Here is a 24,310-nt window from a genome sequence, read left to right on the forward strand (position 1 = left end):
GATGGCTTCCTTGTGGAATCCGATGAGAATGCCAAGAAGTGTTTTGTTGAGATCTGGTCCATTTAGGAGGACGTAGTTGAGAGAGATTCCTTCATACTGGGAGCTGGAGTCAAATACTACTCGGATTTTCCTTGGCTTCTTGGGGTGGTAAACACTGAAGAATGGTAGGTACCATCACTCTTCTTTCTCTTTCAGTGGTGGGGCCACCTCTGCATGGCTGTCTTCAAACATCTTACTCATGAACGAGAAGAAATGCTCTTTCATTTCTGGTTTTCTTATAAAATTGCTCCTGAGAGAAGAAAAGCATGTTGTTTGCATAATTTTTGTAGAATCCCTGTTCCATTATCTTCAAGAAGATATGATCTTCAATAGGTAGGGAAATTTTGTGGTCTTCTTTTGTCTTTTGGAAAACCGAGCATCCCAACTGATCTTTGTCTTCATCAGAGGAAAAATTGATAGTGTAAAGGTTGGAATGTTTACACTGGCATGGTGTTACAATTTACTTTACATATCACATATACAATTAACAAAAGCACATAACAAACACTTGCTGAAAGTATGACACGAGTACTGCCTAGTTTGTGGTTGTCAGCGTTTGGAATATCTGATATCTATATTCAGACTGGGAAGAAGCGTTATATGATGAAAGCACTCAAAAAAGTGTGGGACGTTTTGTTACATTGGTGGCAAACAGTGGGATGCTTCCTGCAGTCTGGGACATCCAAACCTCCACCTGGATCCAAGATCAGGACGGCAGATTTTGGTCACCCCAGTGGAGATATGGATCTGGCAAAAGAGTTCCCGGGGCTAATGCGGATTGTCCTTTCAGCATACTCCAGGACTGTATCTGCGGATGAATACCTGGAGCTCAGGCAGCAGATTTGGGTAGGACTCTGGATTGGAGCCCTCCAGGTTGCTGATATGCAACAGGGCAAGTGCTTTCCAACCCCAGAGCAACGGGCCAGTGACCAGCAGGCATTGCGGATGGCAATCCTGGGAGAGCGGCCCAGGAGCAATGGGTGACTGAGTTGGACAGGCTGGTTCAGGAGGAGATAGAGCTGGACAATCGGTTTTGGGCTCTACAATGGCACGCGGAGCAGGGATATTTAGGGGAGATAACAGAGTGCTCTCTGGAGGGATATGACTTTGACGGCCCTGGATTGCTGTGGGAGAGCCTTACAGATCGTTTTGCGTTTGGCAATGAAGGGGAACCTGTGCAAAAGGGAATTTGTCCCCCAGGAACAACAAGGGTTTTAAAGCAGCATAAAACTAGTACCAAGGTGTAAAAGTATTAAATTGTTTATTAAATATATGACAAATGGAGTAAGAACCATAAGCTGTGTATGACACATTAAAAGCGCAAATACATGTACAGGGCTACATCTGAAATAATTTTTACATAACAGGTGCTTGGATAGGTCTGACGCGTTTCGACCCCATCGGGTCTTCTTCAGAGGAAATGCATGCACTGTTGAAAAATTGCATATATAGAAAATGATAACGGTACAGAGAATGTACAACTGTATATAGAGATTATCATCAAAATTATAGACATAATTACCCAATATATTCGTGTAGCCGGGTCTCATAGATCTAAGGCTTATCAGAAGGGGGGCCTCTATTGGTTCGGTCCCCACCTGGAGTCCCCCGGACGGTCACCACCCCGATAGGGGGGAATCAAGCAGCAGTGGTGTAACTTGCGGTGAACTACACAATAACGGTACTCCACGACCGGCACGTGGCACGTGCGGGGCAGCGGCACCTGTGATCCAAACATCATGCAATAGCATCAATCAGGGTTTGAAAAGATAATGGGAATATTCCTATTTAGTGTAGACGTTATATGAGTCATCGGTTAATGATGCTCTTGTTTTTATCACATTTGTTTCGTATGGGGTGCTAGCCCAAGTGTAGGAATACTGTAAAAGGATGTCCATTCAATTAATAAAACGTATGAGTATGTGTTGAAAGGTAGCCCAATAGGCAGAAGGGGGGAAGGGAAAAGAAATGTGGGGGGGGGGGGAGAGGGTGAGGGGGGGAGGGGGAAGGGACTTGGCGGAAGGGAGGGAAAATCAAGGGAAAGAAAGTGAGGGAGGGGATGTGCGGGGTGGTGGGAAGGATAGGGGGAGGAAAAATAGTGGGGACACTGGAAAGGGGCAAGGGAAGGCCGGTAGGCTTTCTTCTTTTTATGTAGATCAAATCCTGGGCTCCCGGTCCGGCCATCTTCCCCCTCTGGGGGGTTTGTCAGCACCAGGGTGTCTCTTCCTGGCAGTCCACTTTTTGATTCAGACACAAAGGAATTTATCCTGACTGGCCTTCGATACATTTTGTATCATAACTTTTTCAGCTTCAATCATTCCCACTACCTCCAGGTGCAGGGTGTAGCAATGGGGACCTGCTGTGCCCCCTCTTATGCAAACTTGTACCTGGGGGAGTGGGAAAAGTCCCTCCTAGGCGACGAGGGTCTCGTCGAGTACACTGGCCACATCTCCCGGTGGCTACGGTACATCGACAACATCTTCGTCGTCTGGGAGGGACCAGAGGCCAAACTTATGGACTTTTTTAACCAAATGAATCTTAACCACTATGGCCTAAAATTCACAATGTCCCATAGTCGAAAAACTGTTACCTTTCTGGATGTCCTAGTAAAGGCAACCCACGAAAAGAAACTCATTACTACCTTATACCGCAAGAACACTGCTAGAAACACGGTGCTCGAAGCTTCGAGCTTTCACCCGACAGCATTAAAAAATTCCATCCCCTATGGGCAATACCTGCGCCTTCGGCGCAATTGCTCCACAGAAGCACTTTTCAAAGAAGAGGCTGGATTCCTCCAGGACCGCCTCTTGTCACGAGGATATAGCAGATCTTGCTTGAAAAAGGCATATAATAGAGCAATGCAACAATCCCGGGCTTCCTTGCTACATAAACCTAAACAACGGGATCTCCCTAATACCACCCGCATAATCATGCGTTTTTCACGTCAACACACCACCATTAAAAACATTTTGCAGAAACATTGGAGTATCCTAACCGACGATCCCACACTACAAACTCTCCTTCCAAAACAACCCTCTATAACCTTTAGGAGGGCCACTTCCCTCAAAGACATGCTTGTCCAAAGTGAATTTAAAGATCAACAAAAAGGACTCAAACAACATCCTATCACTGGATCATTTCCATGTGGCCACTGTACTTTCTGCCCACTCATAAAGAAAGCTAAATCCTTCCATCTTCCCAACGGAGAATTTTTTAAGCCCACGCATTTTGCTAATTGCGAAACCCGTGGGGTGGTATACCTGATGGAGTGCGACTGCGGTGCCTTTTACATTGGCAAGACCAGGCAAGAACTGGGACAACGAATATCCAAACACATGTACAGTATGTATACATACAAGAGAGGCAGCGCTGTGAAAAAAAAGTTATATATGATATAACCAAAACAAATATGTGAAATATTAGGCCCAAATTTGAGATAGGCTCCAAAGTTCATAAAGGTGCATAAACAAGGTGAACCGTCCTATCCAAAATCGATCATAGATGGTGGATAAAAAGGAAACGTAGATAGGTGGAAATCGATTAAATCAATAAGTCCTTCACCACACCACTGTGATAATGTTAAAATGCGCGCTTACCAAACGGCAAGCTTGAAAGAGCTTGCGACCTTAACCCGGTCGGGGCCTTTCAGGGTGGAATCATCAGAGGAAGACACGCCACCTTTGCTTGGATTAAGCACGCTGTTCTTCCAATCGTCACTCTGTGGGGATGTAACCCCTGACTAGGGATAAACCTCGAGAGAGGTATACCAACTGCAATGAACAGGTTGCCCAGAGCAGACCAAAAAAGAAGAACATGTACAGTATGGAAATCGGAAACAGATATCTTCCTATTGGAAGACATGCTGTTTTCGAACACAATTATGAAGTACCCAAGGTATCCTTCACAGTACTTTACAAGGCTAAAATACCACACAGAGGCGGTGACTGGAATAAGATCCTGCTCCAAAACGAGCAAAAATGGATCTTCCATTTACAGGCTACATCGCCCCTGGGACTCAATGAGTCAATTTCCTTTGCCCCTTTTCTTCGTAGTTTTGTCTCTGGCAAAACGCAGTAAACGGAATACCAGTGGACACACTATCCCACGGTCGCTTCCTTCAGGTATATGTACCATATCCCACATGCTGTGCTGCCTTTTCCTTATATGCACCATCGTATGTGGGATATGCTCCCCCCATCTATGGATATGATCCCATATGCAACCTTTTATTGCAGACACTGATGATGCATGTATAAACCGGATTTTGTTGTATATTGGGAAGGATCTGTGTGATGGTACTACATTAACCCCATGAGTGAATCCCATTGAATTCCAGTTCTTTGTATATTTTATTATAATCAGCTTCCTATTTGATATGCTTATTCGTTTCTATGATTAAAATGTGATAAATTCTTGATAATGTTTTGCTCACTGTTTGATGTCATATATAAAGTCAACCTAACACTACTGTAAGGCTTTCTTCTTTTTATGTAGATCAAATCCTGGGCTCCCGGTCCGGCCATCTTCCCCCTCTGGGGGGTTTGTCAGCACCAGGGTGTCTCTTCCTGGCAGGGTAAGATAGGCGCAGTGTAGCGCCCACTTACACGCCTATCAGGGGAGTGGCTCCCCCTGTGACGTGTTCTCTCCCTGCCAGCGGCGTCCCGAATCCTTCCAGGCGTAACGTCCGTGTCTGCGCGCGCACCCTGGGACACGCGCACACACGTGACGCCACGTTTTTACGGCGGAATAGGACGGCGGTGCCAGGAGCAATTCCTTCGGAACGCCGGAGGAACTACACTAGAGTGCTGACTACGTCAGCTAGGTCCCTGCGCTGGTGGGCGGGCCCGGGGGGGCGGCGTGCACCTGTGACTTTCCATCAGCAATCAATCGACAGTATATGCTGGACACTTAAAGGTGAGTGGACTCATTTGGAATCCTCTCTCTGATTTTCACTACTCCCATAGGAGATACAGCCATATTCGTGCTTCCATCTCAGGTAACTCTGCACTCTCACGGCCTCACTTCACACGCCATTGATTGCTGTTACACCTTTTCATTTCTTCATTACAGCTTCACCTGCACATATCCCCTATACAGGCTCTCATTGATCACCTGTATAGGGCTTCATCCATGCGAAATATAAGGTACACCATCACGATTTCTTTCTATTACCTGGCTCCACAGTCCTCACACCTCCCACCTCCCGTTTCACTATGTATCACTTTCTATGCCTTTTTATTTGTTTGTTGTTTTTTGTTTTTCGTTCTTTATACACGGTTTACTCTTTCACTATTTCTCACCACTCCCATCTCTATGTCCTTTCTACTCTCTCACTTGGCATTTACTTTTTCACCATACCTTCTTTTTCATTTGGTAGCCATTTCCTGGATTTCTGCCCATACTTTCCTACCGGCCTTCCCTTGCCCCTTTCCAGTGTCCCCACTATTTTTCCTCCCCCTATCCTTCCCACCACCCCACACATCCCCTCCCTCACTTTCTTTCCCTTGATTTTCCCTCCCTTCCGCCAAGTCCCTTCCCCCTCCCCCCTCACCCTCTCCCCCCCCCCCACATTTCTTTTCCCTTCCCCCCTTCTGCCTATTGGGCTACCTTTCAACACATACTCATACGTTTTATTAATTGAATGGACATCCTTTTACAGTATTCCTACACTTGGGCTAGCACCCCATACGAAACAAATGTGATAAAAACAAGAGCATCATTAACCGATGACTCATATAACGTCTACACTAAATAGGAATATTCCCATTATCTTTTCAAACCCTGATTGATGCTATTGCATGATGTTTGGATCACAGGTGCCGCTGCCCCGCACGTGCCACGTGCCGGTCGTGGAGTACCGTTATTGTGTAGTTCACCGCAAGTTACACCACTGCTGCTTGATTCCCCCCTATCGGGGTGGTGACCGTCCGGGGGACTCCAGGTGGGGACCGAACCAATAGAGGCCCCCCTTCTGATAAGCCTTAGATCTATGAGACCCGGCTACACAAATATATTGGGTAATTATGTCTATAATTTTGATGATAATCTCTATATACAGTTGTACATTCTCTGTACCGTTATCATTTTCTATATATGCAATTTTTCAACAGTGCATGCATTTCCTCTGAAGAAGACCCGATGGGGTCGAAACGCGTCAGGACTATCCAAGCACCTGTTATGTAAAAATTATTTCAGATGTAGCCCTGTACATGTATTTGCGCTTTTAATGTGTCATACACAGCTTATGGTTCTTACTCCATTTGTCATATATTTAATAAACAATTTAATACTTTTACACCTTGGTACTAGTTTTATGCTGCTTTAAAACCCTTGTTGTTCCTGGGGGACAAATTCCCTTTTGCATATGTAATTTGGGGTGTGCAGCCTATTCCTTTCCCTAGTGTCTCCCCCTTTTTTCTAATGAAGGGGAACCTACCCTTGAGGACCTGTGAGAATACAGAGAGGCTATGCTTGGTCTTGCAACCTGATCTGGACTATTTGCTAAGTAAGGAACAGTATCTGGAAAGGGCATACAGGAAACTGCAAGAACACCTTCAGCAGCATGCCAAAGAATCGGCAGTGGAAACTCCAGAGATTGCCGTCTACAAAGCTGAAGTGCTGACAACAGGGCAGGGCTCTGCTAACCTCTGCCCAGCACCAACAGCAGCTTCAGCCTCCCAGAGAGAAGAGGCAGTCGGCGTTTTTCCCACAACACTGACAGGGACATGGGATTTCCTGCCAGCATCATCTGTGGATTTAACCAGAAACTTCTGTAGGTGAAGTGCTGACAGCTGGACAGAGGGTCCAAGACCTCTGCCTTAAACTTGTGGCAGTTCCAAAGGCCCAGGGTGAGAATGTGGTGGTCTTTCGGCGTCGGCGTCTTTCTTCCCTTCTTCTCCTCGGGCCGCTCTGCATCCATGATGGCATGGAGGGAGGCTCCCGCTCTTCTCTTCATCTTTTTCTCTTCATCTTCTTCTCTTCATCTTCTTCTCGGGCCGCTCCGCATCCATGATGGCACGGAGGGAAGCTCCCGCTGTGTGAGCCTTCTCCTCTTCTGACGGTTCTTAAATAATGGGGGGCGGGCCACCTGGTGACCCCGCCCCCCTCTGACGCACCGTGACTTGACGGGACTTCCCTGTGGCATTCCCTGTGACACCACAGGGAAGTCCCGTCAAGTCACCGTGCGTCAGAGGGGGGTGGGGTCACCGGGTGGCCCCGCCCCCATTATTAAAGAACCGTCAGAAGAGGAGAAGCGTCACACAGCGAGAGCCTCCCTCCATGCCATCATGGATGCGGAGCGGCCCAAAAAGAAGTTGAAGAGAAGAAGATGAAGAGAAGAAGATGAAGGGAAGAGCAGGAGCCTCTCTCCATGCCATCATGGATGCGGAGCGGCCTGAGGAGAAGGGAAGAAGATGCCGACACCGCAGAGGAAGATGCCGGACGAGAACACCGGAGGAAGAACCAGAAGAACCAGAACAACCAGAAGAAGAAGAAGACGGAGAAAGAAACCGAAGGAAGTTAGAAGATAGAAGAAAGAAGAAGCATTTAAATAAAGGAATTGTCAAAAACTGTCTCTTGTCATTTTTAACATGTTTGACAGTTTTTTAGTGAAATGGTAGGGGTAATTTTGTACCCCCTTACCATTTCACACAGGGGGAGGGCCAAGATCTGGGGGTCCCCTTGTTAAAGGGGGCTTCCAGATTCCGATAAGCCCCCCGCCGGCAGACCCCCACAACCACCTGCCAGGGTTGTGGGGATGAGGCCCTTGTCTTCATCAACATGGTAACAAGGTGTTTTGGGGAGCTACCTCCCAATGTTGAGGGCATGTAGCCTTGTACGGTTCAGGAGGGGGGGCTGCTCTCTCGTCCCCCTCTTTTCCTGTGGCCTGCCAGGTTGCGTGCTCGGATAAGGGTCTGGTATGGATTTTTAGGGGGACCCCACGCCGTTTTTTTTTTTTTTTATTTTGGTTCAGGGTTCCCCCGTTGGGGAATTCCCATGCCGTTTTTATCAATGAACTTCTATGTGTATTGTCGGACCGGCAATGCATTAATAGCCGCGAGTAGTTTTAAATGACTTTTTTCCTTTGAAATGTCATTTTGCTGTCAGACTGTTCTAAACACGGGAAACATGCGCCCCTTTACAGGCATATTATAGACACCCCCCAGGTACGAAATTTAAAGGGATATTACACTTTTATTGTTTCACTTTAAGCATTATTAAAATCACTGCTCCCGAAAAAACGGCCGTTTTTAAAACTTTTTTTGCATAGATCCATGTCCCTTGGGCAGGACCCAGGTTCCCAAACACTTTTTATGACAATAACTTGCATATAAGCCTTTAAAATTAGCACTTTTGATTATTCATGTTCGTGTCCCATAGACTTTAACGGTGTTCGCGTGTTCGAACAAATTTTTTGCCTGTTCGCATGTTCTGGTGAGAACCGAACAGTGGGGTGGTCGGCTCATCCCTACTCAGAATCTCTGTTAGGGATAGTGGTAAAGGTACCCTGTTGTTATTTAATATTTAGAAAGAGGATATACCTACTCTTACTACTGAGGATTGGGATGAGGGGATCCAACAATATATTCCATTGGTGAAATCTGCTAAGGATTGATATATCAAATTTCTCCACATATTTATACTCCTCAAAGGCTCTCAATGATCTACCCTATTCAGTCGGATCAGTGTCCTAAATGTCTAAACAAAATTGGCACATTTATTCATATGGGTGAAGGCCAGACCTATGGCCACCTTAATCGACAATTGCTGCTGCAAAATCTATGGAAGCTTTTCTATGCCTAGTTTCACCCCCCCCCCTTTTTTTTGTCCTTTCTCTACAAACCCCCCACCCCCCCAGTAAGCTGCTTTAATTTTCCTCCTTAATCCTACTGAGTTTGAATGACTTATACCATTGCTATTTGGTCCTCTGGAAAGTATGCAACATACTGTACACTGCAAAGAGCTCTTGTACTATGTATTATGTTTCTTATTCTGATGTGAACTATGCGCCTTATGTTTTTTTTGTATTTGTGTTTTATCTTCTTTCTTTTTTTTTTAATAAATAAAACCCTTTCTGTTAAAAAAACAAAAAAACATACAGTAGATATAAGGTTGGAGCAATAATCTTCTTGGCTGTGGGGAGGGGAAGCAATAGGGGGCAAGAGAGGAAAGCTTACTTTTAATAATGTTTTTATTTCTGTCTATGTCTTCATGTTACTGTGAAGACCACACCCTCCATTTCTTGTATGGCCATCACAGGGTTAGAAAGAGAGAAAAAAAAATCTCCCCAACAAGGGCACAAAGATCATTACAAATCTAAAAGAAGTTCTAACTCTTACCACTCTAATGAAAATTTGTTCCCAACTTCAATACCAAACCAGACTATCTTCTCTGAATATCCTCTTACCTGGCTCTTTAAATGTGCTCATAATGTTTGTACTAGGCTTGGCCTGACCTCTGATAATCTATTCTGCTTATTTCTATGCATTCCCCACATGGATGGGCATTATCCGCAGTGTAATAAACATATTTGTTTGATCAGGATTCTGTCTCCTTGTTTACTTCTGCCTGCTCACATCTATTTCCTGGACATCAAGCAGTCAATAGTTGATGATATGGGAAGTGGTTCTTTGCATATATCTTTCACCTACAGTGCCCCAGTACACTTCTCTGAATCATATATGGGAAAAACTGGCAGACGTTCTAAACCTTCCACCTTCTATCAAAAAAAACTATTTGGGCTAACTGGTTGGAGCTGTGCTTCAGCAAGAGATAAGAGTGCGGGAATGTACAACCATTTGGTAGCAGAACAAGGCAGGAAGTAGAGCCTACATATGTAACTAACAAATATGGCTGCCCATATAAACACATAACTTTGACCTCTAATAGATACAGGGCTGTTAACATGTATATTTGCAAAAACAATTAGGACTATAAGCTCTAAGAGGTGGGGCATTTGTACATGGCACTATAGGGACGTAGTTGTGGTGATACTCATTGCAGGCGTGACCTGTGCTAGATTTTCTGTATATTACAGAACAAAGTGCTATCTGTTGGATTTCTTGCATATTGGAATTGGTTTGTGTTGTGTTATTGCATCATATGTTAGGCTCTTGAAAACCCCTTTTTTCTATACTACTCTTATAATTTTGTTCAGAATCACACATACTCTAAACCACATGTTTTTTGCAACTCTATTCCAATACAATAATATATAGTTTAGAACTAATAAAGGCCCACAGTGCTATCTCTTCCTTTGGACAACAAGGAGGGGAAGGTCCAGGAGTCCAAACAAGGGTCCAAACTCAAGAAAAAATCGGTCCAGTTCCCACCCCCTAGCCCCAACCTGAACCTTTCTACGTTTCTCAAATTGGTATATAAAGAGATTGAAAGACTACACATTCGTACCCCCAAAGTGATTAACACCAATACGGCTGATAGACAGGCACTCAAGGAACTTAGTGACAACAAGTCAATAGTTATCAAACCCTCTGATAAGGGGGGTAACATTGTCCTGATGGACAATGCTCAATATGTTTCAATGTGCCAGAGAATCCTAATGAATAGGAATTGGTACAAGAAAATTACTAGAGACCTGGTAAATAGGCTCCACCAAGAATACTATACCTTGGTGGACACAGCATACAACAATAAAGTTATCAACAAAACCACCTGGGATTATATCAGAGTAAAATTTCCGGTTGTACCAACCTTTTATTCATTACCTAAGATTCATAAAGACAGCCACAATCCAACTGGGAGACCGATCATCTCCGGTAGAGGGTCCATCAGTGAAAACGCAAGCCGTTTAACCACTTCAGCCCCGGAAGGTTTTACCCCCTTCCTGACCAGAGCACTTTTTACAATTCGGCACTGCGTCGCTTTAACTGCTAATTGCGCGGTCATGCAATGCTGTACCCAAACGAAATTTGCGTCCTTTTCTTCCCACAAATAGAGCTTTCTTTTGATAGTATTTGATCACCTCTGCCGTTTTTATTTTTTGCGCTATACACGGAAAAAGACCGAAAATTTTGAAAAAAAATGATATTTTCTACTTTTTGTTCTAAAAAAAATCCAATAAACTCAATTTTAGTCATACATTTAGGCCAAAATGTATTCGGCCACATGTCTTTGGTAAAAAAAATGTCAATAAGTGTATATTTATTGGTTTGCGCAAAAGTTATAGCGTCTACAAACTAGGGTACATTTTCTGGAATTTACACAGCCTTTAATTTATGACTGCCTATGTCGTTTCTTGAGGTGCTAAAATGGCAGGGCAGTACAAAACCCCCACAAATGACCCCATTTTGGAAAGTAGACACCCCAAGGAATTTGCTGAGAGGCATGTTGAGCCCATTGAATATTCATTTTTTTTGTCCCAAGTGATTGAACAATGACAAAAAAAAAAAAAAAAAAAAAAAATTACAAAAAGTTGTCACTAAATGATATATTGCTCACACAGGCCATGGGCATATGTGGAATTGCACCCCAAAATACATTTAGCTGCTTCTCCTGAGTATGGGGATACCACATGTGTGGGACTTTTTGGGAGCCTAGCCGCGTACGGGGCCCCGAAAACCAATCACTGCCTTCAGGATTTCTAAGGGCGTACATTTTTGATTTTACTCCTCACTACCTATCACAGTTTTGAAGGCCATAAAATGCCCAGATGACATAAAACCCCCCCAAATGACCCCATTTTGGAAAGTAGACACCCCAAGCTATTTGCTTTGAGGCATGTTGAGTCCATGGAATGTTTTATATTTTGACACAAGTTGCGGGAAAGTGACAAATTTTTTTTTTTTTTTTTTTTTTTTTGCACAAAGTTGTCACTAAATGATATATTGCTCACACAGGCCATGGGCATATGTGGAATTGCACCCCAAAATACATTTAGCTGCTTCTCCTGAGTATGGGGATACCACATGTGTGGGACTTTTTGGGAGCCTAGCCGCGTACGGGGCCCCGAAAACCAAGCACTGCCTTCAGGATTTCTAAGGGCGTACATTTTTGATTTTACTCCTCACTGCCTATCACAGTTTCGGAGGCCATGGAATGCCCAGGTGGCACAAACCCCCCCCAAATGACCCCATTTTGGAAAGTAGACACCCCAAGCTATTTGCTGAGAGGCATGGTGAGTATTTTGCAGCTCTCATTTGTTTTTGAAAATAAAGAAAGACGAGAAAAAAAATTTTTTTTTTTTCTTTTTTCAATTTTCAAAACTTTGTGACAAAAAGTGAGGTCTGCAAAATACTCACTATACCTCTCATCAAATAGCTTGGGGTGTCTACTTTCCAAAATGGGGTCATTTGGGGGGGTTTTTTGCCACCTGGGCATTCCATGGCCTCCGAAACTGTGATAGGCAGTGAAGAGTGAAATCAAAAATTTACGGCCTTAGAAAGCCTGAAGGCGGTGCTTGGTTTTCGGGGTCCCGTACGCGGCTAGGCTCCCAAAAAGTCTCACACATGTGGTATCCCCATACTCAGGAGAAGCAGCAGAATGTATTTTGGGGTGTAATTTCACATATTCCCATGGCATGTTTGAGCAATATATCATTTAGTGACAACTTTGCGCAAAAAAAAATAAAAAAAATAAAAAATTGTCTCTTTCCCGCAACTTGTGTCACAATATAAATTATTCCATGGACTCAACATGACTCTCAGCAAATAGCTTGGGGTGTCTACTTTCCAAAATGGGGTCATTTGGGGGGGTTTTGAACTGTCCTGGCATTTTATGCACAACATCTAGAAGCTTATGTCACACATCACCCACACTTCTAACCACTTGAAGACAAAGCCCTTTCTGACACTTATTGTTTACATAAAAAAATAATTTTTTTTTGCAAGAAAATTACTTTGAACCCCCAAACATTATATATTTTTTTTAAAGCAAATGCCCTACAGATTAAAATGGTGGGTGTTTCATTTTTTTTTTTCACACAGTATTTGCGCAGCGATTTTTCAAACGCATTTTTTGGGGAAAAAACACACTTTTTTACATTTTAATGCACTAAAACACACTATATTGCCCAAATGTTTGATGAAATAAAAAAGATGATCTTAGGCCGAGTACATGGATACCAAACATGACATGCTTTAAAATTGCGCACAAACGTGCAGTGGCGACAAACTAAATACATTTTTAAAAGCCTTTAAAAGCCTTTACAGGTTACCACTTTAGATTTACAGAGGAGGTCTACTGCTAAACTTACTGCCCTCGATCTGACCTTCGCGGCGATACCTCACATGCATGGTGCAATTGCTGTTTACATTTGACGCCAGACCAACGCTTGCGTTCGCCTTAGCGCGAGAGCAGGGGGGACAGGGGTGCTTTTTTTTTTTTTTTTTTTTTTTTCTTTATTATTATTATTTTTTTATCTTATTTTTAAACTGTTCCTTTCATTTTTTTTTTTTTTTAATCATTTTTATTGTTATCTCAGGGAATGTAAATATCCCCTATCATAGCAATAGGTAGTGACAGGTACTCTTTTTTTGCAAAAATTGGGGTCTATTAGACCCTAGATTTCTCCTCTGCCCTCAAAGCATCTGACCACACCAAGATCGGTGTGATAAAATGCTTTCCCAATTTCCCAATGGCGCTGTTTACATCCGGCGAAATCTAAGTCATAAAATGCTCGTAGCTTCCGGTTTCTTAGGCCATAGAGATGTTTGGAGCCACTCTGGTCTCTGATCAGCTCTATGGTCAGCTGGCTGAATCACCGGCTGCATTTTCAGGTTCCCTGTTGAGACAGGAGAGCCAGAGAAAAACACGGAAGACGTTGGGGGGGAGGGGCATTCCCTCCCACTGCTTGTAAAAGCAGTCTAGAGGCTAATTAGCCGCTAGGATTGCTTTTACATGAAAGCCGACCGCTGGCTGAAAAGAATGATACCAAGATGATACCTAAACCTGCAGGCATCATTCTGGTATAACCACTCAAAGTCGTGAATGGCGTACCTGAAGACAAAAAAATGGTTAACAATAAAGCACAGTAAACGGTAAGGTATAAAAAATTGCATACCTGAAAAGCAAACATGATAAAACATAATAACAATAAAACATTGCAGAATAGAATACAGTAAAAAAAAACAGAACAATAGAGAGAGAATAGAGAGAGAGAGAGAGAGAACAATAAAACGACAACTATTTTTTTTTATTTTATATTTTTGTATGTGTTTTTTTTTTTTTTACACTTTTTTTTGTAACTAACTTTTATAACTGTAACCGGTTCCAGGTTCGGGTCTCTCAAAATGCGATGGCATCTTGGGAGACCCTGTGAAAGTGTGCCTAGTCTGTGCAATGCTGTACCCTACGCTAATACTCAACTAGTGAATGGTAGCGTTCAAAACATTCACCAATGCAAAGACCAGGATTGTCAGGACAGGAGGGACAATAATAGCGGGTGTCACGCCTATATTCGCGCTTGCTGCAGACACGACATCTTTTTTGGGGGTTCGTTGGGTAGGGGTACTCGGGAGGACATAAAGAAAATGCCTCTCATGCAGCTGACTGCATTTGGTTGGGGATGTGAATGGGGGAAGTACGGGCGCTGCAGAAGCGGTGGGTTCCCAATTAGGATTGGCGAATGCAGCAGGAAGGGCACTATGGGCATGACGGGCCTGTGTTTGTCTTCTTGGTGGCAGCGGGACACTACTTGTGCTTGCCACCTCACCAGCTTGAACTGCACTTATGGGACTCGCCACGTCACCAAGTGTTACTGCAGTGCTGGTTTGACTACGACCGGGGTGTACTAGGCCGCTGGTGCTTGCCAGTTCACCAAAACGCTACCAAAAAAACTGTTAGCGATCGCAGGGATCAGGCCTGACTCTGCGAACGCTGCAGTTATGCGTTTAGTGTTTTGTAAGTGTCAGTGATCGATCGATACTGCACTTGGGTGGGCTGGGCTGGGCCGGGCGGAGGGGCAAAACGCAGGTGCTAGCAGGTATCTGGGCTGCTCCCGCTAACACTGCGTTTGTGGGAACCCTAAACTGCTGGGGACGCTAGTATAGATCTGATCGGATCAGATATTGATCCGATCAGATACTATACCACTAAGGGAGGCGTATGCTGCGTGCGTGGGTGTTAGCGGTACTGGCGCTAACCTGACACTGCTTGGGGCTGGTGCTTGCCAGTTCACCAAAACGCTACCAAAAAAACTGTTAGCGATCGCAGGGATCAGGCCTGACTCTGCGAACGCTGCAGTTATGCGTTTAGTGTTTTGTAAGTGACAGTGATCGATCGATACTGCACTTGGGTGGGCTGGGCTGGGCCGGGCAGAGGGGAAAAACGCAGGTGCTAGCAGGTATCTGGGCTGATCCCGCTAACACTGCGTTTTTGGGAACCCTAAACTGCTGGGGACGCTAGTATAGATCTGATCGGATCAGATATTGATCCGTACAGATACTATACCACTAAGGGAGGCGTATGCTGCGTGCGTGGGTGTTAGCGGCACTGGCGCTAATCTGACGCTGCCTGGGGTGACGCATATCACCGCCGGGCGATCAGGGGGCTAAACTTTTATTCGGTAATAAACGGCGGGTGCCCTGACACTATAAAAAATAAACGAACTAACCAGCGTCACCCGTAACAGTTATACGGTGATCAGTGGTGAAAGGGTTAACTAGGGGGCAATCAAGGGGTTAAAACATTTATTAGGTAGTATATGGGGGTCCCTGTCGCTATAAAACGCTGACGGCAAACCTAAATATTTACCTCACTAACTAGCGTCACCAGCGACACTAATACAGCGATCAGAAAAATGATCGCTTAGTGACACTGGTGACAGGGGGTGATCAAGGGGTTAAAACTTTATTAGGGGGGGTTAGGGGGGTATCCTAGACCTAAAGGGGGCCTAACACTCACTGCCCTAACACTGTAACTGTCACAAACTGACACTATGCAGTAATCAGAAAAAAAAAAAAAAAAATACTGCTAATGTCAGTTTGTGACAGGGGGGGGGGTGATTGGGGGGGGATCGGGGGGCGATCGGGGGGGGATCGGGGGTGTAAGGTATGCCTGGCATGTTCTACTGTGTGTGTTTGTGTTGTGTGCACTTACATGTCTTCTCTCCTCGGCGCTGGACGGAAACTGCCAGACCGAGGAGAGATGACATCACATCCTCTGCCTGTGTGAAACTACACACAGGCAGAGGAGGATTCCCATTGGCTGGGAGCGATCGCGAGGGGGGGGCCACGATCGGATGGTCTCCCCCTCGCCTCCCGACTCTCCCAGTCAGATGCCGACCGCCGCTGGCACCGGGGGGGGGTCCGATCGGACCCCCCGCCCGCGGGAGGCAGATCACGTATATATACGTGATTCTGCCTGCCCGTGCCACTCTGCCGACGTATATCTACGTTAGGCGGTCGGCAAGTGGTTAATTGATGAACATCTCAAACCTCATGTCACAAGCTTACGATCTTTTGTGAAAGATACCATACATTTTCTCAAAATTATTGAAAATCTTACAATACCAGAAAATGCATATCTGGTAACAATTGACGTTGAGGCCTTATACAGCTCCATTCCCCATGCTGGGGGGCTGAGAGCTGTTAAGAAGGCTATATACCAGAAATGGGATGGAGACTGGGCCTACAATGAGTTTATCCTACATGTTGTTGGAATATATCCTGTATCATAATATCTTTACTTTTTATGGTTCCCACTTCCTCCGGGTACAGGGTGTGGCTATGGGGACTTGCTGTGCCCCATCATACGCGAACCTGTACCTGGGGGAGTGGGAAACCACATTCCTCAGTGATGAAAACTCATCGATGTATACGAACCACTTTTTATTATGGTTCAGATACATTGATGACATTTTCACCATCTGGGACGGTCCCATAGAGCTCTTGCAGTCATGCTTAGAGAGCATGAACAAGAATTGCTTCAATTTGAATTTTACCATGTCATCAAGTCGCAGTGACATTGCATTTCTGGATGTCATGGTCTATAGGGGTCAGGATGGTGGACTCAGCAGTGGCCTCTATCGCAAGGCCACTGCTGGGAACACCATCTTACATGCCTCCAGTTTCCATCCACCTAGTCTCATTAGGTCTATACCATACAGCCAGTACCTAAGGGTGCGCAGAAATTTCACTGATGAGGCGACCTTTAAAACCGAAGCAAATAATTTGCGTGCAAGACTCCTTGAGAGAGGTTATTCACACACCTCCCTCAAAAAGGCCTTTAGGCGGGCCTCCACACATACCAGACAGGCTTTGATTTACTGGCAAAAGAACAAAAAACAGGATAACCATCTGCGCATTATTACCAAATACTGCAATCAACATGCTGAAGTTAAAAGAATTATGTCCAAGTTCTGGCACATTCTTACCATGGACCCAAATTTGAATAGACTCCTCCCCGAGAGTCCGCTCTTTACTTTCAGGAAGGCTACTTCCTTATCCTCCAGATTGGTGAGGAGCGAATTCAAAGATGAAAATTTTGCCCAGCACTGTAAATATAGGGGCACATTTATGTGTGGGGCCTGTGGGTACTGTAAGTATATGTATACTACCAAAAATCTCACCTTACCCGATGGCAGTACCTTCAGGCCAAAACACTTTGCCAATTGCAAGACTAAGGGAGTGGTTTATATGCTATGGTGTCATTGCGGATGCTTCTATGTCGGGAAAACCAAGTTGGAATTCTGGCATAGGGCATACCGCCACATCAGAAGCATGCAGACCTGTGACCCTGATCTACCACTGGGGAGACACACTGCCCTCGTACATCAGGGACTGTTTCCAAGAATCAAATTTTTGATTTTGGATCGAGTCCACCCCAGTTTGAGGGGTGGAGATTGGAATAAGGATCTCCTCCAGCTCGAACTGAGGTGGATCTACAACTTGCGGGCAACTAAGCCCCCCGGACTCAATGACACTACATGTTTCAAACCGTTCCTGGAGGGTTTCGACTCCGGGGGCATGGAGAGGTAGTGTTACCTCTCACTACCTTCCGGTGAGCACCCCACTGTCGATTGTAAGAGGCTCATACTTAATTTGGGTTCCCATATCTATCCCTGTGGTTCAGTGGTAGAATTTTTGCCGGCCATGCGGGAGGCCTGGGTTCGTTTCCTGGCCAATGCACCATTACCTGCCTTTTTTATTTTTTGAATTTTTGTTCCTGCTGGTACATTAGATATCATGCAGGACACAAATACAAGGTTTATATAATTTCTAAGGGGCCAGCTTAAATCTTATGCCTCTGCCTCCAATGGGGACTGTGGCATCTATGGGATCAGACTCCAGGATTGGGATTTGAGCATGTTTTAAAACTCATTGGTGCATTTTGTGGCTGCTATACAGTCTTTTCCTCTCCGTGTGACAGCTTCATAATAGTCTCCCATGCAGTGATTGCATTTGTTTTTAATTTACATGCCATTCTGACTGAATGGTGTTTGATGCAAGAATCATGCATATATATTTTACACTGTTACTGTTTTCTCATCGCGGACTGTCACCACATTTTTTCTTTTTCTTTTTTTCCCTTTTTATTATGAATGGCATGGAGTCCCTGAGTCTGTTGGCTGCTGTTTTTGTAGTGCGCGGACCCGGCACGGCAAGGATGTCCCCTTTGTGGGATATACTGAGGGGATAATCCTCGGATGCTCCTCCATCCTTGATCTGGTTCAGCATGGCTGTTTCCAGCTCAGGCTTGCCGTGCCGGTGGGGGTGGACGGCGGCGCGCAGCTCCGAGGCACAGCCGTGATGTCTGCCGCTATCCTGCGTGGCTGGCGCACATGCGCGGTATGGACTCGGGGCCGGCGCTTGCAGGGAGGCGTGGCGCGGTCCACGCTCAGGGGGCTTATCGACAGGACTTGACGTAGGGTGTATCCCTTCAGGCTGACAATGAGTCAGCTGTTGGGAGGTGGGAGGAATTAACACAGGGGCATTAACAAATTGACGTAGGGTGTTTCCATTCAGGCTGACAATGAGTCAGCTGTTGGGAGGTGGGAGGAATTAACATAGGGGACGGATCTTGGCTTCAGCTGTTCGGCATTGTAATCAGCTGACAGCGTGAGGTGTGTGTTATAAATACCGAGTTCATTCACTCTGATCTTGTGATCGGAGGAGGATGCCTCGTTGATACTATGCTGTTGGACTGATTATACAGGTAACCTCAGCAACCTGGATTGCTGTTATCTCCACTTCTTTGCATACCTTAAGTGGTGTCTGGCTTTTACCATTCAAATATGTTTACCCATATTCGAACCTTGTTTCCCTTTTTTAATTAGATCCCTCTCTCTCCTTTACTATCTGCAGCTTTATGGTTGTCAGCCCGGACCCCGAGTCCTCCTCCTTCCCCCTACATCACAACCTGTAGGTCTCCCCCGTTTGGATCTAGCTTACAGGTATGTTTCCTGTGGCTAGTCCCCATATCTATGTGCTCATGTTTTTTACACACCCTGGGATTTGATATATTTTCAATCCCAGGAGATATGATTGTCTATATTGATTATCAAAATCATCATTATTTATGGGGTCTTGTCCTTGTTTTCAGGTCCGGTTAATTTTTGGACCCCAGCCCGTGCACAAATCTTAGGCGCGGCGGTTTCCAGCACCCATTGGGATTGCATTATATGCACCAGTCATTACAATTTTACTCTACATGGTCCGCGATCTGGCTCTCTTTGTATGCACATGGCCTGGGAGACTGTTGTGAAGCTGATTTTATGCCTTGGATACTTTTATAGCACATGTATTTTGGAAGTGATTATGACTCTCACACATACCTTCGCTGGATGTGGGGGGAATGGTATCTGTTTTTGTGTGTGATGTTAAAGTTTCTTTTTAATTTTGTAATTTCTTAGATGGTAACTCTCACTTAATGAACCCTGATGAAGGATTCCCTGAAACGCGTCGATTCAGTGAAACTTATTACATTTCCACTTTTGGTTTTCCTCTCAATGTGATGCAGTTGTGTCCAAATTACATGTCCTTGCTTTTTGATGTATCCCATTGTATATATTGTTTGTGTTTGATTTGTATTTTTGTATATATTTTTTGTTGTACTTTTGAATTTTGTAATAAAAATATATATTTTTTACTTACATTGATTGCATCATTGATGGTAGTGCCTCAAAAGTCCCGATCTAGGGGAATATTTTGGTCTTTTTAGTTTAGAACTAATAAAGGTGTACACTTTCTATTAATTTAGTATATAGGTACTGTATATAGATCAGCTACCTCTTTAAGGGAATTAGGAGTCAACAAATGGGCTGCTTTTGGCACTTTGTTTTATTTAACTCTTTGATGCCAACCTCACACAAATATGCAGCCCCACTAGACTGGGTTTATATCATCATCATCATCATTATCATCATCATCATCATAGCATCCCTCAAAATTTCCACTCGCCTGCTCGCATTTGGTGAGTGGAAATAAACTAAGGGTGAGTGGAGCACACCTGCCAGGAAGAAAGAGCATGAGCATGACTGCCCTGTCTTTCTCTATGCATTCATTCACAACAGAAGAGTCGGCAGCTGCTGTTCTCTGTTATTTTGCTCACATTGGGCTCTTACTGCCACTTGTGTCTGCTTCCTGCATGTGCACTCCTCTTGTGAGTGCTGCTTGTACTGTATTCTGGATTGTGATTTTTCCTCTCTGAGTCTCAGGGACATGTGTCAGCTTTGTGGAAACAAGCTGGGACTAGAAAGACCTCCTTTACAAGTAAGATCTGTGTGTATAAATGAGGGGGGGGGCTGTTTGTGTATAGGGGACCAGAGTTGTGTGTTGTGTGTGTGTGTGTTGTGTGTGGTTATCACGTACCTGGTAGAAGAGCCTGAATGGACGAGCAAGGCCTCTCTTACCACTCTGACTTGGGGCCCCTGATAGAGCAAACAGAATGCACCAAAGTACAGAGTCGCACGAGTGGCAGAAAGTCCTTGGTGGCAGCAGGGCGGCTGGTCCCGATCGTGCTGGAGAAGACACCAGAAAGCTTCAACAGAAGACCAGCAGGTGGCAGCAGGTGCAGATGAAAGCAGCAAGTAGCGAGGTCAGGCAAGCAGGGTCATACACGGCAGGTCAGATTGGATACTGGGTGCAGGCAGGATCGTAGTCAGGAAACAGGCCGGGTCAAGCCAGATCAGCAGTGCAGGTGCCAGGGAGGAAACAGAAGGTTGGTCACTGGACAAGCCGAGGTCGGTACAGGCAGAGTTCACGGGGAGGTTTTAAGATGAGCCAGGTAGACAACAAGAATCAGGATACACAGGATACTGGATACTCAGGAGCTGAAGACAAAGCAGCACCGGGCCAGGTACTGGCTGGCCTTAAATAGATTGTTTGGCGCCAACGTGGGTGCACTAGTAAGTGCTCTGGTGCACGCGGGTGCGCGCAAGTGCCGATCGCGCACAAGGATACGCGACGGCTGCTGTTTGCGCTCCCGTTCGCGCATGCGCACATCTATGCTCCAAAGCCCGGTTTCTGTGTGCAACAGGAGTGTGCATTCTTCTGTGCCTAAGAAGTCTTCTGGGAGAATGAGGCTGCTTGCTGATGGATGCATCCAGACAGTGGTGTGTGTTATGTGTGTGGTGTGTGTTGTATGTGTGTTCTGTGTGTGTTATGTGTGGTGTGTTGTGTGTTATGTATGTGTGGTGTGTGTGTGTGTGTGGTGTGTGTTATGTGTGTGTTGTATATGTATGCGTGTGTGTGTGTCAGAGGGGATTGAATCTGTACAGATGTGAGGGGGGGCTGAGTGTGAACAGGTGTGGGAGGGCTGCAGGACTGCGGGATGGCCAGTGAGTGGATTTGGTGGGATCGCCAGTGTGATGGCCCTGGGGAATATTGGGGGGGACTGGGGGTCTAGGCCTAAAACTGTGTAAGGGGTCCCAAAATTTCTGAGGGCTGCCCTGTCTGCCCCACCCTCAGTATAGTTTGTAATTATTACACCGAATAAGAAAACAAATTAAAATAACCAATACCATCAATCGGCAATCATATTTCATTGATCTGACTCTGAATAAAATGAGGATAAAATATTATTTACGAGTTAGTGTTTAGGGGTGGAGTTAGGGGGTGTGGCAGGGTAGGGGTTGGGTGGGGCAACTAGTGGCGAGTAACTCTTAAGGCCTGGCTAGTAGCTCAGGTCTTGAATTTTTGAGCTCTGATCATAGCGTTATATCTCTCTTTCCTTACAGAGAGAAAAAAGTGTGTGTAAAAAAAATAAAATAATAATAATAAATAAAAAGTACAAAAAATACCTAGATCTAGGTTTGCTCTATTCTAGGTCATTGCCAGGGTTAGTGTTTGGGTCAAGACCAGGGTCAAAGGTCAGGGTCAGTATTTGTTTGAGCAGGGTTTTTTTTTATATTAGTGACAGTGTGTTTTAGGTAGGATAAAAAAAAGCAAAATGCACACGATTGTTTTGGGCTATACTATGGGTACAAACACTGGCGTAGTGTGAAGGGGTGCAGGAGTTGCCATGGCGACCTCGTATTTACCTGCAGGGGGGCCGTGGCTCCCCGATCTCATTGTACATGCTGTTTTTTTCAAACACAAAATCCTGGAAACAGAACCAGGTCCGATCCGTCTTGTGTCTCCTAGGGCCCCAGCTGAGCTCTGTAATCCAGTCTAGAGTTTCTAGTTTTCCTTCTTCCCAGACCCCAGACCACACCCCTCCCCTGCTCTCATTGGCTGGAGGCGAGAAGTCTGAGTTAATTAGCAGCCTGAAAAAGGAGCTTCTTAACCCAGGTAAGAGACACACTGCTGTGCAGGAGAGTTTTCTCATGTGTGCACAGATTAGAACAGGCACACTGACACTGCATCTGCTTTGCCAGCACAGACACAACACAGACTCACAGACAAACAATCCTAACACCTCCTGAGGGGCCCCTCCCCCCACCAACCTGAAATGGGTACTGATGTTGAGAGGTATTCTGATGTGATGGAGGGGGCTCTTGTGTGATAATGGGGACTCTGATGTGATAATGAGGGCTCTTGTGTGATAATGGGACTCTGATGTGATAAGGAGTGCTTTTGTGTGATAATGGGGACTCTGATGTGATAATGGGGACTCTAATGTGATAATGGGGACTCTAATGTGATAATGGGGGCTCTGAAGTGATGGAGGGGGCTCTGATGTGATAATGGGAACTCTGATGTGGAATGGGGGCTATTATGTGATGTAGGGTCTCTGATGTAATAGAGGGGGCTCTGATGTGATGGAGGGGGCTCTGATGTAATGGAGGGGACTCTGATGTGAAGTGAGGACTCTGATGTGAAATGGGGGCTCTGGTGTGATAATAGGGGCTCTGATGTGGAATGGGGGCTCTGATGTGATGGAGGGGGCTCTGATGTGAAATGGGGACTCTGATGTAATGGAGGGGGCTCTGATGTGATAATGAGGGCTATGATGTGAAATGGGGACTCTGATGTAATGGAGGGGGCTCTAGTGTGATAATGAGGGCTCTGGTGTGATAATGGGAGCTCTGATGTGATAATGGGGACTCTGATGTGGAACGGGGGCTCTGATGTGATAATGTGGGCTCTGATGTGAAATGGGGACTCTGGTGTGATAATGGGGGCTCTGATGTGATAATGGGGGCTATGATGTAATGGAAGGGGCTCTGATGTGATGGAGAGGGCTCTGATGTGATAATGGGGACTCTAATGTAATGGAGGGGGCTCTGATGTGATAATAGGAACTCTGATGTGGAATGGGGGCTCTGATATAATGGAGGGGGCTCTGATGTGATAATGGCGACTCTGATGTGATGGAGGGGACTCTGATGTGAAATGGGGACTCTCCATTGCTCTACTGACTGACAATATCCACTAAGGTGGGCTAAGTTTAGATTTTTGCATCGTCATTTGTTTTATTCTTTCCCTCAGACCCCTTTCACACTGAGGCGGTTTTCAGGTGTTTTAGTGCTAAAAATAGCGCCTGTAAAGCTATGAAAACTTCCTCTCATGCCTCCCCAGTTTGAAAGCCCGAGTGCTTTCACAATGGGGCGGTGCACTTGCGGGACGGTGAAAAAAGTCCAGCAAGCAGCATCTTTGGGGCAGTTTGGGAGCGGTGTATACAGCGCTCCTACACCACCCCTGCCCATTGAAACGAATGAGTGCCTGAAAAGTGCTTTGGATGTGCCGCAACACAGGCATTTTTAACCCCTTCTCGGTTGCTAAAAATGCCCTGCTAGCGGCCAAAAAACACAGCTAAAACAGCAGTAAAGCGCCGCTAAAATTCGCACTTTATCGCTGACGCGGAGCGGCCCCAGTGTGAAAGTAGCCTAAGTTTTCCCTAATATTAAATTTGGCCTTGCTGGCTAATTTATTAA

Source organism: Aquarana catesbeiana, linkage group LG05, assembly GCF_042186555.1.
Source record: "Aquarana catesbeiana isolate 2022-GZ linkage group LG05, ASM4218655v1, whole genome shotgun sequence".
NCBI classification, from domain to species: Eukaryota; Metazoa; Chordata; class Amphibia; order Anura; family Ranidae; genus Aquarana; species Aquarana catesbeiana.